The sequence below is a fragment of the Scomber japonicus genome, chromosome 14, assembly GCF_027409825.1.
Source record: "Scomber japonicus isolate fScoJap1 chromosome 14, fScoJap1.pri, whole genome shotgun sequence".
Taxonomy (NCBI): domain Eukaryota; kingdom Metazoa; phylum Chordata; class Actinopteri; order Scombriformes; family Scombridae; genus Scomber; species Scomber japonicus.
Window position 1 is genome coordinate 6426505 of NC_070591.1, and position 16125 is coordinate 6442629.

Here is a 16125-nt window from a genome sequence, read left to right on the forward strand (position 1 = left end):
ACAGGACACACGAGCAAATCAGTGACATAATCAGGGTGTGACTAGCTAATTAGCCACAGTGCTGGAGCTATATAATGTAATATACAACCTCATAAATGCTGCTGCTGCACTTTCCTTTGAAATGGTTATTTTAAGGGATTTTTTTTGCACAATAGGAGAACCTATAAAAAGACGAGAAACTAGCCAAGAAATGAAAGGAAAGGAACATTTGTCTTCTTTATTATTCATGGGAAAACAAATGGTTTTTTGGTGGCATATGGTTATGTTTTCTTGTAAAAGGATGCAAATAGCTTTTTTTTTTTTTTACATTGAAAAGAATAAGAAGGACATCTAATGGAGTTGGAGGTATGTCAAGGTGATTTTGGAGGACTGCTACCGGACTTTCAGAATAAAAGATGATCAGTTAAAGAGCAAGAAAGTTTCAAATAGTCTGACCTGTCAGGGAAAGACAGGAAGGAAAGAAGAAAGAGAGAGTGTGTGTGTGTGTTTGAGTTTTTAAATGTTTAAATATACCATGTCTTTCTTTCTGTCTCTTCCTCCATTTCTTTCTCCTTCTTTCTCTCTCTCTCTCTGTCTTTCCTCTGAGGAATTAGGTGACTCAGAAAGCAATTAAAACTGAATTGCTGCTGCTAGACAGAGGAGGAGGCAGAGGAGGAGAGCGGGGAGGTAGAAGAAAGGGATTTAGAAGGAGAGAGGGAGGTAGAGAGGGAGGTGAGGAATTGGAAATTGGTACAGACGAGAAACAGAATTTCAAAACAGCCGCCTACATTATCCTGCTCATTAAAGACTCAGATGCTTTCATATTAGAGAGCTGTTTCTGGAGTGTTTGTGTGTGTCTGTGTGCATAATATGTGGGTGCATTCATGCCTATTTGAGCGAGTGTGTGTGTATGTATGTGTGTATCTCTGTGTGTGTGTATCCTTAATGTGCATGTGCGTGTACGGTATGTCTTTGTCCATGCTTGTTTGTTGATATTCGGGGGAAAGTGTTTGCTTATGCAAATCAGATATGAATAAAATCCTTTTGAATATGGGCATGTTGTAGTTACAGCGAGTGCCTCTCCTCAAATCTGTGTGTGGGAGAGCTCGGCAGGTGCAGGATCAGCTCTCTGCCATAAGCTTGTGACGGGAAAATGAGGCTGAATAGCACGATAGAGAATATGAGCCTCTTTCTCTTTCTCCTTATTGATTTTTACTTGAAACATGTCAGGGTTTTTCAAAAGGAGCAAATCAGTTTTAGCCATAGAAATTAATTAACATCTATTCACATCACCTTTTTTTCTTTTCTCACTGACATAAGTTTGGGACTCATTAGACGTCATTCACATACAGCTGCAGTCTGTGGCACTCACTCTCTCCATTGACAGCTGATGAGTTTTTAATGTCTGAATGTTAATCTGTATAGAAATCATAGTATAGTGTCAGCATCGGTATTTATGTTGTCCAATATATGATGATATTTTAGGTTTTTTAACCCTTGTGTCGTCCTCCCGGGTCAAATTGACCCCATCTCTCCTTTGACTGTTCCTTCCTTCCTTCCTTCCTTCCTTCCTCCCTTCCTTCCTCCCTCTTTCTTTAATCTTTTAATCTTTCCTTCATTCTTCCCCTCCTTCTATACTTCTTTCCCCTTTCCTTCCTTCCATCCTTCCTTGCTCCCTTCCTACTTACTCTTTTCCTTCCTTCTTCCCTTACGTTCTTCCTCTTTTCCTCCCTCCCTCCCTCCTCACTCCTTTTCTTTTTTCTTTCTTTGTTCCTTCCTTCCTCCCTCCCTCCTTACTCCTTTCCTTCCTTCCTCCCTCCCTCCCTCTCTCCCTCCCTCCCTCTTCCTTCCTTCCTTCCTTCCTTCCTCCCTCTCTCCATCACTCCTTCCTTCCTTCCTTCCTTCCTCCCTCCATCCCTCCCTCCTTACTCTTTTCCTTATTTCCTTCATTTATCCCTCCTCTCCTTCATTCCTCCCTCCCTTCACCCCTCCTTTCCTTCCTTCCTTCCTTCCTTGACTCGAGGACAACAGGACATTTTAAAAACACATGTCGGCTTACTTTTGTGACATCATCCCTCTGCTACATTTCTGTAAAAAGTTTTTGATAACCACATTTGAGGGATCATTGTAAAACATGTGTGTTATATATTGTCTATATTCTGTATATATTGGCCAATACATTGATATCAACCTCAAAAATCCAGCATCAGTCGGGCTCTACTACTAATAACTTCAGATCTTGCCGAATGATCGTCAGATTTAGAATCAGTTATTTAATGTTTCTGTGGCAAAGAGTATCATTCAAATCAGATTTTTCACTCCATTTTTTAAATACGTTTGAAGGTTCTTATCAACATCTGATTGTCGCCCATTTAATAATGAGCGTAAAGATAGATGTTGGCCTTTTGGATTTTTCATAAATGAGATTTATCCAAAGTCAGAAGTGATGACCCGCTAGCTGACTAGAATATTTTGTCCTTACTCACAGTCTCTCTTCTCTCTCTCTCTCTCTCTCTCTCTCTCTCTCTCTATCTCTCTCTCTCTCCTCTTCATGTTCTCAATCCATCTGCTCTCTGATTTCGCCTCGCACTCATCTGCTCCTACCCATCTTTTTGCTCATTCCCGGGAACGACCTGTTCTGCACATGCATCCTAACACTCTGCTGCGTGTGCGTGTGCATGTGTGTGTGTGTGTGTGTGTGTGTGTGTGTGTGTGTGTGTGTCTGTGCGTGTGTGAGCTCATGCATGCGTGTTGTCTCCCAGGTTGTTATCTGTTTGATGTGTGATCAAAGGCCCTCTCAATTGAGATGAGCAGCCAAATAGACCAATCTGTGAGTGTGCACGAGCCTGAATGTGTATTTCATATATCCGACCGTGCACCGCGGCTGCTGCACTGTGTATGTTTGCATGTTCACAATTTGTATGTTCACGTTGTTTGCATAAAGTGTGAGAGAGCTCTGTATCATCATCCTCCTCATGCTTTGACACAGTCTTGTCTGAACACTTTCTGGAGACACGAGCCCTCATTTATATCAGTTCACTGTTCACTGCCTGTAATACACACACACACACACACACACACACACACACACACACACACACACACACACACACACACACACACACACACACACACACAGAAGTACATAAACATATATACACAGAGAGAAACATAAAGCAACAAACAGAAATGGATGCACTTAGAGTATCAGGCTCACAGACGCTATGGGGACATTTATTTTTATACACAACCGGATAGAAGTGTATGTTTTAATGGGTGTGTTTGCATATATGTGTGTGTGTGTGTGTGTGTGCTTGCAACTCCCAGGCATGCATACAATGTCACACTGGCACACTGAATGAAATGATGTGAAGGAAAAACAGGTGGAACAAACATAATAGAGCAAATAAGACACAACACTTAACGGCTTTGCTGCTTTGTGAAAGGAAAATAGCTTTATACATATTGACACATGCTGATAACGTGCAGGGATCCCCAAAGGTACACCTGTCAAAAAGTGTTTTTTAATCATGTAGTTTGGGCTGAAACTAATATGAATGGGATTATAACTCATATTGCTACTTGAAGTGTCTTGATAAAGTAGTTTTCACAGTATGGATTTGATCACTGTATAGATTCTCAGTCATCCAGGTGATCCAGTTCCCAGTAGTACTCACAGTAGTCTATCAACTCCATCTTCAGATTGAGTCTGGCACTGAAAACGCTGACTTTAGAGGCCTAGATAACAAAATGCTACACAGAGAATATTTAGCACAATAGGATTGGATAGAAATAGGATTTGGGGATTATGGTATCAGTCATTTCAATGGTTCACTGTAGTAATACACCATTAGAGTTACACAGTAATCTACCTGTGTTGGTTGGTTGAGTTTAATGTGTCACATGTATTGATTGATGACGTATTGTGCTGCAGCAAATGTTTTAGGTTCTGTTGTTTCCTTCCTTCCTTCTGTCCTTCTTTCCTTTCCTTCCTCCCTTCCTTCTGTCCTTCTTTCCTTCCCTCCTTCCTTCTTTCCTTCCTTCTTTCCTTCATTCCTTCCTTCTGTCCGTCTTTCCTTTCCTTCCTCCCTTCCTTCTGTCCTTCTTTCCTTCCTTCCTTTCCGCCCTCCCTTCCTTCTATCCTTCGTTCCTTCCCTCCTTCCTTCTTTCCTTCCTTCGTTCCTTTTGTCCTTCTTTTCTTTCCTTCCTCCCTTCCTTCTGTCCTTCTTTCCTTCCTTACTTCCTTCCTTCTTTCCTTTCCTTCCCTTCACCCCCATTCTGTCCGTCTTTCCTTCCTTCCTTCCTTTCCTCCCTCCCTACTTCTCTCTTTCTTTCCTCCCCTGTTCCTTCCTCCCTTCCTCCTTCTTCCTAGTAATACACCATTAGAGTTACACAGTAATCTACCTGTGTTGGTTGGTTGAGTGAATGTGTCACATGTATTGATTGATGACGTATTGTGCTGCAGAAAATATTTTAGGTTCAACTTTTTTTTTCTTTGCTACCATTGAAATCAATTGTTGTGTATGCAAGTCATTCCCTAATTACTATATAGACCACTAAATTTACCCTCAGCCATTTTATTCAGTATCCAAATACTGAGTATGTAAAAATATCCGCTACTGTATAAAGAGCACTCAAATATTCCACAATGAAGAGAAAAAAGAAGTGTCCATGGCATGTACGCTACTTTCTGATTACATTTCCACAATTTTACAATTCCACATTCCACATTTTAAGATGTGAAAACTAGCGTTGCACGACTCCACAGCTGATGGTGAAGACATGAAATGACAACAATTAGTTAGTGTCCTAGGTAGGTAGTGATTTCGGACAAAGCCAATTAGGAGGCTTTTTTTTCTTCTGATGCTGGGCCATTGCCAGTTTATCCACCCATCCAAGTTACTTCATCAGATTTTATAATGTTTTATCAAAATGAATAAAAGAAACATCTTCAATACATCCTTTAACCTTTGACCTGTGACTTTACATTGGGCATACAAACCTTGTTTATTATTATTGGTGTTTCTCCATTTTAAACCTGCCTAACAACTGGAGCTGCAGCATCCAACCAGTTTACAAACCAGAGTTACCCACAATACCTTTCTCTAGGTGTGCAGAAACATCCACGCGTGTCCTCTCAGAAGCCTCAGTCCTACTAGTCACGATTATTTCCATCTCACTGCTTCAGCATGCGTGCCAACCGGTGCTGAATCTCCACCATGAGTAAACTGAAATCCGACATTTTAATAATGGATATATCTTTTGTATGCACATAAACATAACCGGCTTCCCTTTTGCATGATGTGGAGACAGAGTCATGAACACTGTGGCGTGAATCACTGACTGGTCCTTCTGCTGCTTGTATTGTGATGCAGATCTGGAGAGATTTGTTGTTATGCTTTGTGAGGCAGACGCTGATCACATCACTCTGAATACTAAAAAAAAGAATCATCTATTTTGTTGCATTGTGACTTTTGGCTTTTGGGGCTTTTTGCGGTATAAATAAGTGTTAGTGTGTTAATGTGACCAACACAGTGATTCTGCAGCTGAAAGCAGCACAGTGGTGATTAACCTTCCTGTCGTCCTCCGTGTCTGTTTTGACTGTTCCTTCTTTCCTCCCTTCCTCCTTCTCTCTTTCTTTCCTTCCTCCCTTACTTCCTTCCTCCCTCCTCCCTCCCTTGGTCCCTCCCTCCCTTCCTTCCTTCTTATTCCCTTCCTTCTTTCTTTCCTTCCTTCCTTTCTTCCTCCTCTCCTTCCTTCCTTCCTTCCTTCCTTCCTTCCCTCCTTCTTTCCTTCCCTTCTTCCTTCCTTTCTTCCTTCCTCCCTCCTACCTACCTTCCTCTATCTCTCCTTCTTTCCTTCCTTGCTCCCTCCCTTTCTTCCTTCTTCCTTCTTCCTCCCTTCCTTCTTTCCTCTGTCCTTCCTTCCTTCCTTCTTTCTTCCCTTCCTTCTTTCCTCCGTTCTTCCTTCCTTCCTTCCATCCTTCTTTCCTCCCTCCCTCCTACCTTCCTTCCTTCCTTCCTTCCTTCCTTCCTTCTTCTTCCCCCCCCCCCTTCCTTCTTCCTCCCTTCCTTCCTTGACTCGGGGACAACCGTCCTTTAGGGAAACTCAGGCAGTCAAACACAAACACAAACACACCTTTAGATATATATATATATATATATATAAAGTGACCACAACTGTATTTCCTCTTGTGTTGTAGATAAGTGTTCTGACCTCAGTGTGGTTTGGGATTTTGATGTTTGTTTGTGTGCAGATGTTGTGTCTGCATCAACATTGTAGTTTTTGGTGTATGTATATGTGTGTAAATGTTTGTCTGCGAGTGTGTGTGTGTGTGAGTGTGTGTGTATGTGTGGTGTATGTGTGTGTGTGACTGTGTGTGCCGTCTGAGGAATAAACCTGCTGATGTCTGCGTTCTCTCCTGTTTTCCCACCGTCGCTGATCCTTGCTCATGATTAAAGAGGAAGACAGAGGCAGAATCACACCCACCAGCCTTCATACACTCCACTACCCTTCACACACGCTCACATGGGAGAGCAGGTGTGCTCTTTAAACACATTTCACAGAACCATTAGGACCAGTTGGAGTCAGCTTAACAGATTAAATGGTCACATCAGAGACTCGGTGTCACAGCTACGTGTTTATTGGTGCGTTCACTCTTTTAAATGTATATGGATGTAAATACGTGTTGTTTAGTGTGTTCTGATACTGAGGTGAACCAGCTGTCTCTATAAAGATGGTGTTATGTTTAACCTTCCTGTCGTCCTCCCGGGTCAAATTGACCCCGTCTGTTTTGACTGCTGTTTCCTTCCTTCCTTCTGTCCTTCTTTCCTTTCCTTCCTCCCTTCCCTCCGTCCTTCTTTCCTTCATTCCTTCCTTCTGTCCTTCTTTCCTTCCTTCCTTTCCTCCCTCCCTTCCTTCTGTCCTTCTTTCCTTCCCTCCTTCCTTTGTTCCTTCTGTCCTTCTTTCCTTTCCTTCCTCCCTTCCTTCTGTCCTTCTTTCCTTCCCTCCTTCTTTCCTTCCTTCCTTTCCTCCCTCCCTACTTCTCTCTTTCTTTCCTCCCCTTTCCTCCCCCTTCTTTCCTCCCTCATCCCTCCTTTCCTTCCTTCTTCCTCTCTCCTTTCCATCCTTCTTTCGAGGACAACAGGAGGGTTAAACCCAGATGAAATACGGTCATTAGAATGAAATATACTCATCTCTGCCCAACTCTCAAGGACATCTTAGACATAAGTCAACCGATGGTTTTTATCTTTTAGTCAGAAGTATCAATCATCAATGTGAGCTCAGCCAAAAAAAAAAAAGAAGATAAATAACAAATTTCCCAAACAAAGAATCTCATCTGCCAGAAAAGCAATAGGGGGAAAAAATACACATATAAAAAGGATTCCCCCCTCCCCCCCAATCCACAACAAGAACACAAACATGTGGATAAAAGAAAATAGCTACTCTTCTCTGCTGCAAACAATGGCCACGTATTTACACAAAAAAGTCAAAGAAATAATATAATCAAACAAGCGCCTTAGGCTATAAGAAGAAAAACAACATTATTACAACTACAGATAACAAAGGTTGGTCGTGCTGGTGAGTTCAGAGCCGGGAAGGAAAGTGTCTGACGAGGGCAGCGGACGGATTTCGATATCGTCAGGTCGATCCGATTGGGGAGAAAAAATCTGCTACCTGGAGACACCCACGAAATCTACCAGTCATATTGCGCCACTTCCTGTACACACATCCCACATACACTGGGCCACACATGAAGAACAAAAAAAAGAAGCCTCTAGGGGGGATTGCAGGATTTCAACGAGCAGCACTTTTTTTTTTTTTAGGGCTAATTAAGGCAAATGATTTAAGATGGAGTCTCAAAGATTAGAATTAGGACTAGATGTAATGAGGTTGGGTCACATGTTGGGTAGAGATGATCTCACTTTCACTTCTTTTAAGAGACACTTTTGCCAGGTAAGAGCTCTTTGGACCAGTCTTTGCTTCTTTAGGTGTTTGCAGGCTAAAACTAATTAGCTTTAAATTTATGTTCAGTTTAAGGTCAGGCATGTACTAGTAATGATTAATGCTGTGATATAGAGATAGTGCATTAGCTGAGTCTTACCAATGTGTGTGTGTGTGTGTGTGTGTGTGTGTGTGTGTGTGTAGTTTATGCATTTATGTGTGTGTGATGTCTGTCAGATAAACCGAGCGTTGCAGGTTTGTTGTCTGCTAAACGGAAACTAGGATATGCTCCCTTCAAACCACTGAGCCAATGATATCGTTCCTTTCCCCTTTTTTGGGTTTGATTTCAAAGGATTGCAGCATCCGCTCCGCCGTGTGCGTCCCTCAGGGTGCAGAATTATAAAGCAGCAAGTGAGCTGAACTCTCGAAACAAGGCCAAGACTTAATTTTCATCACCAGCTATCTGTAAAACATTGCAACAGTTTGAGTTAATTACAAATATCAGTCTATTTTCCCTTCACACTTCTTCTTCTTCTTCTTTTTTTTTAACACTGTCCATCTGAAAGTCTATCACAGTTAACGAGCCTTCAACTTTCGCTATAAATTAGTGACACAGTGTGCACTCGTTAATTGTCCTTGTCCATCATGTTGTTTTCAGTTATTTCTATATTTGGACTCCGTCTCGCTGACTGTTGGTTTGATCCCAGATGGTCAGCGGCGCTCTGTGCTTCCTTCATGACTCTCTAGAGCTTTTTTTTAGAAGATGATAAAATGATTCATGACTCAGTAAAAGTCATCTCAAAATTCTTTGGTCTCACCCATCCCTTCCTTCTGTCCTTCTTTCCTTCGTTGCTTCCTTCCTTCTGTCTTTTCCTTTCCTTTCCTTCCCTTCCTCCCTTCCTTCTGTCCTTCTTTCCTTCCTTTCTTCCTTCCTTTCCTCCCTCCCTACTTCTCTCTTTCTTTCCTCCCCCCTTCCTTCTTCCCTTCGTCCCCTCCTTCCTTCCTTCCTTCCTCCATCCATCCCTCCTTTCATTCCTTCTTCCTCTCTCCTTTCCTTCCTTCTTCCTCCCTTCCTCCCTCCTTTCCTTCCTTCTTTCTTCCTTCCTCCCTCCATTCCTCCTTTCCTTCCTTCTTCCTCTCTCCTTTCCTTCCTTCTTCCTCCCTTCCTCCCTCCTTTCCTTCCTTCTTTCTCCCTACCTTCCTCCCTTCCTTCCTTGACTCGAGGACAACAGGAGGGTTAAACCCAGATGAAATATGGTCATTAGAATGAAATATACTCATGTCTGCCCAACTCTCAATATACTGACTTTCAGATAAATTCAGAACTTAATTCAAAACATTTGTGATTATTTTGAGGTTTTGCCTCTTAATGGAGAGGCTTCTTAACATTCTCCAGCTCACTGCTCTTGGATGTGAGATCGATGGACACCGTGAGCACCTAAAAAGCAACTAATAAATGAAAGACTCACACTGCACTTCACATGCAGTCTGTGACATGCACTCATACCTAAATTATCCATCTGAGCCTTTCAGAGCAGTAGAAAACTTAAAGTTGCAATCTCAAAGATCTGTGATGAATTGAATAGTGAGTCTGTTGCAATTAATCCTCGATTGATTCTCGGGTGGATCAAACTAGGTGACAGGAGATCCGTGGCTCAGGAGGTAGAGCGGTCGTCCTCCAATTGGAAGATTGGTGGTTCAATTCCTGGCTCCTCCAGTCCACTTGCTGATGTGTCCTTGGGCAAGACACTTAACCCCAAATTTCTCGTACGAATGTGAATGAATGGTTAAATTCCCCCTGATGAGCAGGTTGGCACCCTGCGTGGTAGTAATGGGTGAATGACATGTAATGTAAAGTGCTTTGAGTGGTTGCAAAGACTAGAAAGGCGCTGTATTTTACCATTTATCATCACTAACTGTGCAGTTTGGGATTTGAATGCATGGTTGGAAAGTTACCACCAACACCCAATTCTTAAAAATCAAAGTACTGCAGATGTTAGAGCTTTCATCAGCGGGCCACAGGCTCAGTCAACACTGTCTTACCTCCTCCGGTGATCAATCATGACTTCACAGACATTTATTTGAAGAGTACACCTTTAAACTATAGTTATTTTTTGGGCAACTGAACTTCTTAATCAAGTTAAAACAGAACTCACACAGTCATAGTCAAAGGAAGCTGATAAATGCTGGTAGGAGACAGAATTATAATCAACAGGACAGGAGATGACTTCACACTGTATCCTGCTGTGATACTGAAGGCAAAATATTACTTTTATATTTTAGCTACATCCAGCACAGTGTAGACAAAGCATCCCTACATAGTATTTATGAGTCTCAGAAACTTACCTGAACTCTACTTCTGTAACAGTACTTGACCCAGGTTAGGTGTGTTAGCGCTAACGGTTAGCGTGCTAATTGGATTAAACCCAAATGTATTTAGGAATATGAACCATGTAACCATGTCAACTGAGATAATTAAGATATTGAAGGTATCAGTGCTAGCCCCGTCTTGACACAAGCCCCCCTCTCTGGTGCATCATGCCAACCACTTTCTTAAATGCCCTGCTGGTTAATAAAGTGTGTGTGTGTGTGTGTGTGTGTGTGTGTGTGTGTGTGTGTGTGTGTGTGTGTGTCTGTGTGTGTGTGTGTGTGTGTTAAAATAAAAATGAATGAAATTGCAATAAAGCCGGTGCACTGAGGTAGTTGCCTTTCTTAAGCTAATTTCCATTGCTATCAATTAGCCCAACTACTGTTCACCAAAATTTAAAGTTAAATATCCTACATTGAATTTTTTTTCCCGTCCACTTGACATTTTCAAGGCTGATGAAAAAAACCACAAGACACACAGAAGTGACAATTGAACACCAGAGTTTTCTCTACTGAGTCACAAGGATTTAAAATTTTTATGGCAGTTTTGATCCACACGAACAGGAAGTAACCGTATGAAGTCCGTTTTTTTAGCAGGTAAATACATCAAGCGAGTGAATGAAGCTCTCCACGTTCACTCAGTATGAAATTCTAATTGAAAAGAGTCGAAGGATAAAAATAAAAAATGTCACTCTGTTCTTTTCTTTAATTTAAATCAAATGCAGGACTTGTGACGCCCACATGAGCCGCTGCATACTGTAAGACTGAACATACAAACTGAGCAGGAAGCAGGAATTGAGAAGCCAGAGCTTGTATTGCTTGCAAGCAGCATTTACACACATAAGGGTTTGGCTCAACACTGTGTTGGCAGATGATAGCTTTCTCTAGCTTATTATTCTTCCCCTAGACTCTTTACAAAGAAGAGATTATGCAAATATACACTTTCTAAAGTTTCTCTCACTGCCTGATTCTTTTTCTCCCTTTTCCTTCTTTTTGTCACTGTATCTGGGTCTGTGTAACTAGGCCTCTCTCTCTGTACGTGCATGAGTGTGTGTGTGAGTGTGTGTGTGTGTGTGTGTGTGTGTCGAGCCCAGTATATATACGCCTTCAAGTCTGTAATGATGAAAGTTGTATTTATGGATTCTTGCCATCGCTTTTCTCCTCTTTTCACACACACATTCAAACACACACTCACAGTAAAAGTAAAATAAATATACACACACGTCTTGTTTAATCCCGCCACCACCCTAACCCTAATTCCTGATGTTTTCCTCGCCGCTGCTGTTCTACTTGGGGAAGCTGGAGCGAGTATATATGTGAACGTGCACACTCAGGTCTTATCCAATTAACCAAACAACGCGCTTAGAAATGCTAACACTCCATTTGTGTGGATCAATTTAGCTCAAATCCACCTCAGGATTTATTATATAAACCTTACTCTGACATTTTGCCTTTTATTTTGGTATCTTTTCACACTTCCTGTCTCTCTTTTCAAACAAAAAAAAGGGTCGTATGTGTCCTGCATTACACAGTTTGCTGCCATTTTTCCAACCTCCTTCAATACATCTTCACAAGCTGTCTTAAATCAGTGTAGATGTGCTGTCATGTCCCTGTTGTGGAAGGTTTATTAAATCTCTAAGGAAGGAGAACAGGGTTGGAGCCAAGCTTTTCCCACGCAGAGAAGTGAGCCAAAGCTGGTTCATCCTTGACAAGAGGTGTCTGAAAGGTTCTGCCCCAAGACGCCACGCTTTAAATCACTCACTCCTGTTCACTGCACAGTATTTCACAACGCTACTCAATTTTTTTGTTTTGTAATATAATAATCATAAGTGGCATTGTTGTTATAACTCACGGTAAATGCCAGAGGCCAAGTCGTAGACGGGGGGTGAGATTTTCTGACATGACATTTTGGAAAGACACTCTGATTATTTAGTCTTAAAAATGCTTCAATAATGTTTAATCTTGCATATAAGTCTTTACAAAAGTGTTTATTTGTGACTTCAAAGTCAGGATATTTGTCCATTGGTGCATCATCCTATACATACTCTTCTCATATGCTGTAGGTTAGGTTGAAATCCAGCAGTCTTTACACAGTATCATATATAATCCATGTGGTTTTTTTTCGGGAGTTTATGTTAATGCAGCAAATGTGGCAGATCATAGCTAATAAAAAAACGCTGACTGTGAGTTCATGGACGGTCAGTAACTGTGAGACTGTGAGTGAGGAGTGTTTCTGTATTCAGCTTTGTATCTTTTAGACCATCGTTAGGAATCTTATTGTGATGATGTGATTATATTGTGCAGTTTTCTGTGTTGATTAACCCTCCTGTTGTCCTCAGGTCAAGGAAGAGGGAAGGAAGGAAGGAAAGGAGGGAGGAGGGAAGGAAGGAAGGGAAGGAGGAAGGGAGGGAGGGAGGAAAGGAAAGAAGGAAGGAAGGAAGGAAGGAAGGAAGGAAAGGAGCGAGGAGGGAAGGAAGGAAGGGAAAGAGGAAGGGAGGGAGGGAGGAAAGGAAAGAAGGAAGGGAGAAAGAAGGAAGGTAGGAGAGAGGAAGGAAGGAAGGGAGAAAGAAAGAAGGTAGGAGGAAGAAAGGAAGGTAGGAGAGAGGAAGGGACATGTTGTTTTACATACATGATCTTCTTAGCCTACTGTATCTTTAAGGATGATGTCATATTGGGCTGTTTTGACTTGATGATGTCATATCGGGCCGTTTTGTACCTTATGATTTACATCCAGTGCCAATGCTCAGTGTCAATACAGGAAGTAGTGTGATCTTTTATATAGCACCATAAAAGACCCTCACACTTTTGGTATTATGATGCTATGGTTTATATAGCACCATAACCATCATTAACCGTCATATTTCCCAAACTGAAACCAAACACTGCGGATGTCTAAACTTCACCATAACTTAAATATATATATATTGAAAGTGATAATTCTGTGGTTTTAACGAATCATTCAGCTGGCTTGTTTGTTACCTGAATTGAACATCAGGTTGATTTCACATCTTTGCCACTTATATTATTCATATTTACATAAATATCATGCTCCCACTGCCTCGCCCTGTGACTGCTTTTTAACGATGTTTTAAAAGAGTCATTATGTTTCATGTCACGACAGATGAATAAATATTGTATATGTCATCCTAATGTTGTCCTTTCTTCTCTTTTTTTTCCTTCCCGGTCCTGCAATCATCCCATTTTCTACTAAGCAGGTAAGTGATGATTTCTATTTACCTTATATGTCTGTCTTTCTGTCTTTCTGTCTTTCTGTCTATCTAATACATCTTTACATGGTCATTGCCCATGGACACACTCTCCTCCTCTGACTGAGCATAAATCTGTGCTCAGTCTTGCAGCGCTGTGTTCAGCCAGTGTAATAATGGACGGATGGTGTTGCTGCTCTAGCGTGCAGGGACCCAGTGATATGCCAAGGCCTGTGTGTTTTATGCCCCATGCTGCCTAAATGGCCGGTAGCCGCCGCCTCAGAGGAGGAGGCCTTGCCGTGCCCTTGCTCCACTTTTCCCTAAATACAATCACCACTTCTAAAGCGAGAGGGAGGGAGAGAGAGAGGGAGTGGAGAGGCGAGGGAAGATGAAGAGAAAGGTTATATATTTTTTTTTCTAAGGAGAGACAGAGGGAGCAGCAGGCCATCTCACACTGTACCGGAAATTAATTATTTTGCATATCCGCTCTGAGACACACACAAACATCCCAACTCGCCGAAATGTCACAGCAGAGGTCAGAGCAGGAGATCAGCCGGAGCCAGAGCTGGAGCCGGCGTGGCAAAAGGTTAGGAGTCATCCTCAAGGAGAATTTCAGTTGTGGGTAATTTAGTATTCCTAACCTTGGAGACTGAAAAAGAGAACGAGCGCGAAGAAGCAGAGGGAGAGAGAGAAAGAGAGAGAGAGAGAGAGCGAGGGAGATGGAGACGGAGAGAAGGAGACAGGCAGAGACCAGCAAGGGGGCAGATGTGTGAAAATGGAGGGGGAGGACGGAGACGGGGAGCGGTAGGTAACAGAGGAGGTTGCATAAGAAGACAGACAAGTGAGAAAAAGAGACAGAAGGGGAGAGAAGGACAAAAATAGTTCAGAAGAGGAGGAACAGATGCAAAAATAGAGAGAATGAGCGAGCAAATTTGGTACAAACAAGACGGGGAGAGGAGATCTAGGGCCTTAAAGGAACAGTTTTGGAAATATGTTTATTTGCTTTCTGCTTGACAGCCAGATATGAAGATCAATATCACGCTTGTGTATGTGGATTAAGTGCAGAGCTGGTGTCGGGATGTGTTTGAACTAGCTTAGCATAAAGACTGAAGACAGGTGGCTAGCTTGGCTAAATCCAGAGCAAACAATAACCTTGAAAACTTCTTTAACAAGTTTGTACATAAACAGAAGCGTAAAAAAATATATTTGTGTTTTTTTTTTATGGGAGTTGCTGGAAATAAAAAGACTTTATAGCAGCTTCATGAGATCTTCTTTTTCATCTTCGTATAACCAACTTCTGGTCAGTAAGCAGATGTGCTAACGTTCATTATGACCACTGATGCTTCACAGATGTGCAAATGAATCTCTGGCATATAAAATCCCTCCAAAACCAAAGTTCTGCTTATGCATGTATGGGTTTAATGATCAAAATGTACTATATATATCATAAAAAGAACATTTTTATGCTAAGCTAGTCTTAATGCTAAGCTAGGCTAAGCTGTACTTAGGCAGAGACACATGATTGATGCTAATAATGTTATCTGAGTTTGATAAGTGAAAAAAAATCATTTATTTTTGAAAATGTTGAACTCTGGTTTTAAAGGACAGAAAGGGCAACCACCGTGGAATAGTAAGGGGGCAGAAAACACACACACACACACACACACACACACACACCCTCTTACTCGCCACATCTCCTTTCTTCTCCTCCTCCTTATCTCCTCTTTGTGTTCTTCTGGCAGGCTGTGGGGTTTGACACATGAAAGGGCCTCTGTGCATCTTTGCAGAGTTTTTTTTTTTTTTTTTTTTTTCATCCATAATTGATTTGTGTCACATAATGAGGGAGTTATAAGGCGGAAATGAGTTAGTGGCCAAGCCAGTCGGTTTCAAAATAGCTACAGGGGCAAATTTCTAGAGGATCTTACCCCTGAGGATCTCTCTCTGGAGTCATAGAGGGAGCAAAGAGATAGAAAGAGAGAGGGAGAAAAATATAGACATAGCTTGGCTTTATGCACAGGGGTGTTAGTAACAGGCTTGAAAGAGAGCTGTCCTTTTTTTGGGGACAGAGGGCCTATGTCAGGGTTGTCTTGTCCTTCGGGAGGGGGCCTGCTGGGGTTGCACAAATCTTATTTTACAGGAGAAAGTTTGAGCTTTAGCAAACTGGGCCACTGAGCCTCTGAACTGACGTCACACTCATTTTTGGGGCTATTATGAGACAGTGTCAATAATGTCACTTTGCCATCTCTGCTGACTTTTCACTAAGCTTCTTCAAATTCCCAAGTGTACATGAAACAAAAGGATCCACTGCTGCGTTATTGGACTGTCAATTTGTTAAATGAAGCACACAGAAAAAAAATCTAATGAGCACTTAAGGTTGTGTAAAGAGTTAGTGAGCTCTTACTAGTGTTCAGTTCTGCTGAGATTGATATTTCCATCATTGGTGGATCGTTGGGTTTGTCTTAAATTGTAGATAGAAAATAAATGAGTTGGGAAGAAAGATGCTGAGACGTTTATTTCAGGTGGAAGTTTTATAGGCTAGTTGCTGAGTCAGCATTAAGGTGGCTATATATCGTGTAGTTACATCCTGATTCACAGTGAAATGAACCAATATATCTAGATATCTAAAAAC

At 41.7% G+C, this 16125-nt stretch overlaps 1 protein-coding gene across 1 annotated transcript in view; it reads left to right on the forward strand.

The window, feature by feature from the left end:
* LOC128373310 (pro-neuregulin-3, membrane-bound isoform) overlaps positions 1-16125 on the forward strand; it is a 501549-nt gene that overhangs the window by 154069 nt on the left and 331355 nt on the right. The window lies entirely within an intron of this gene.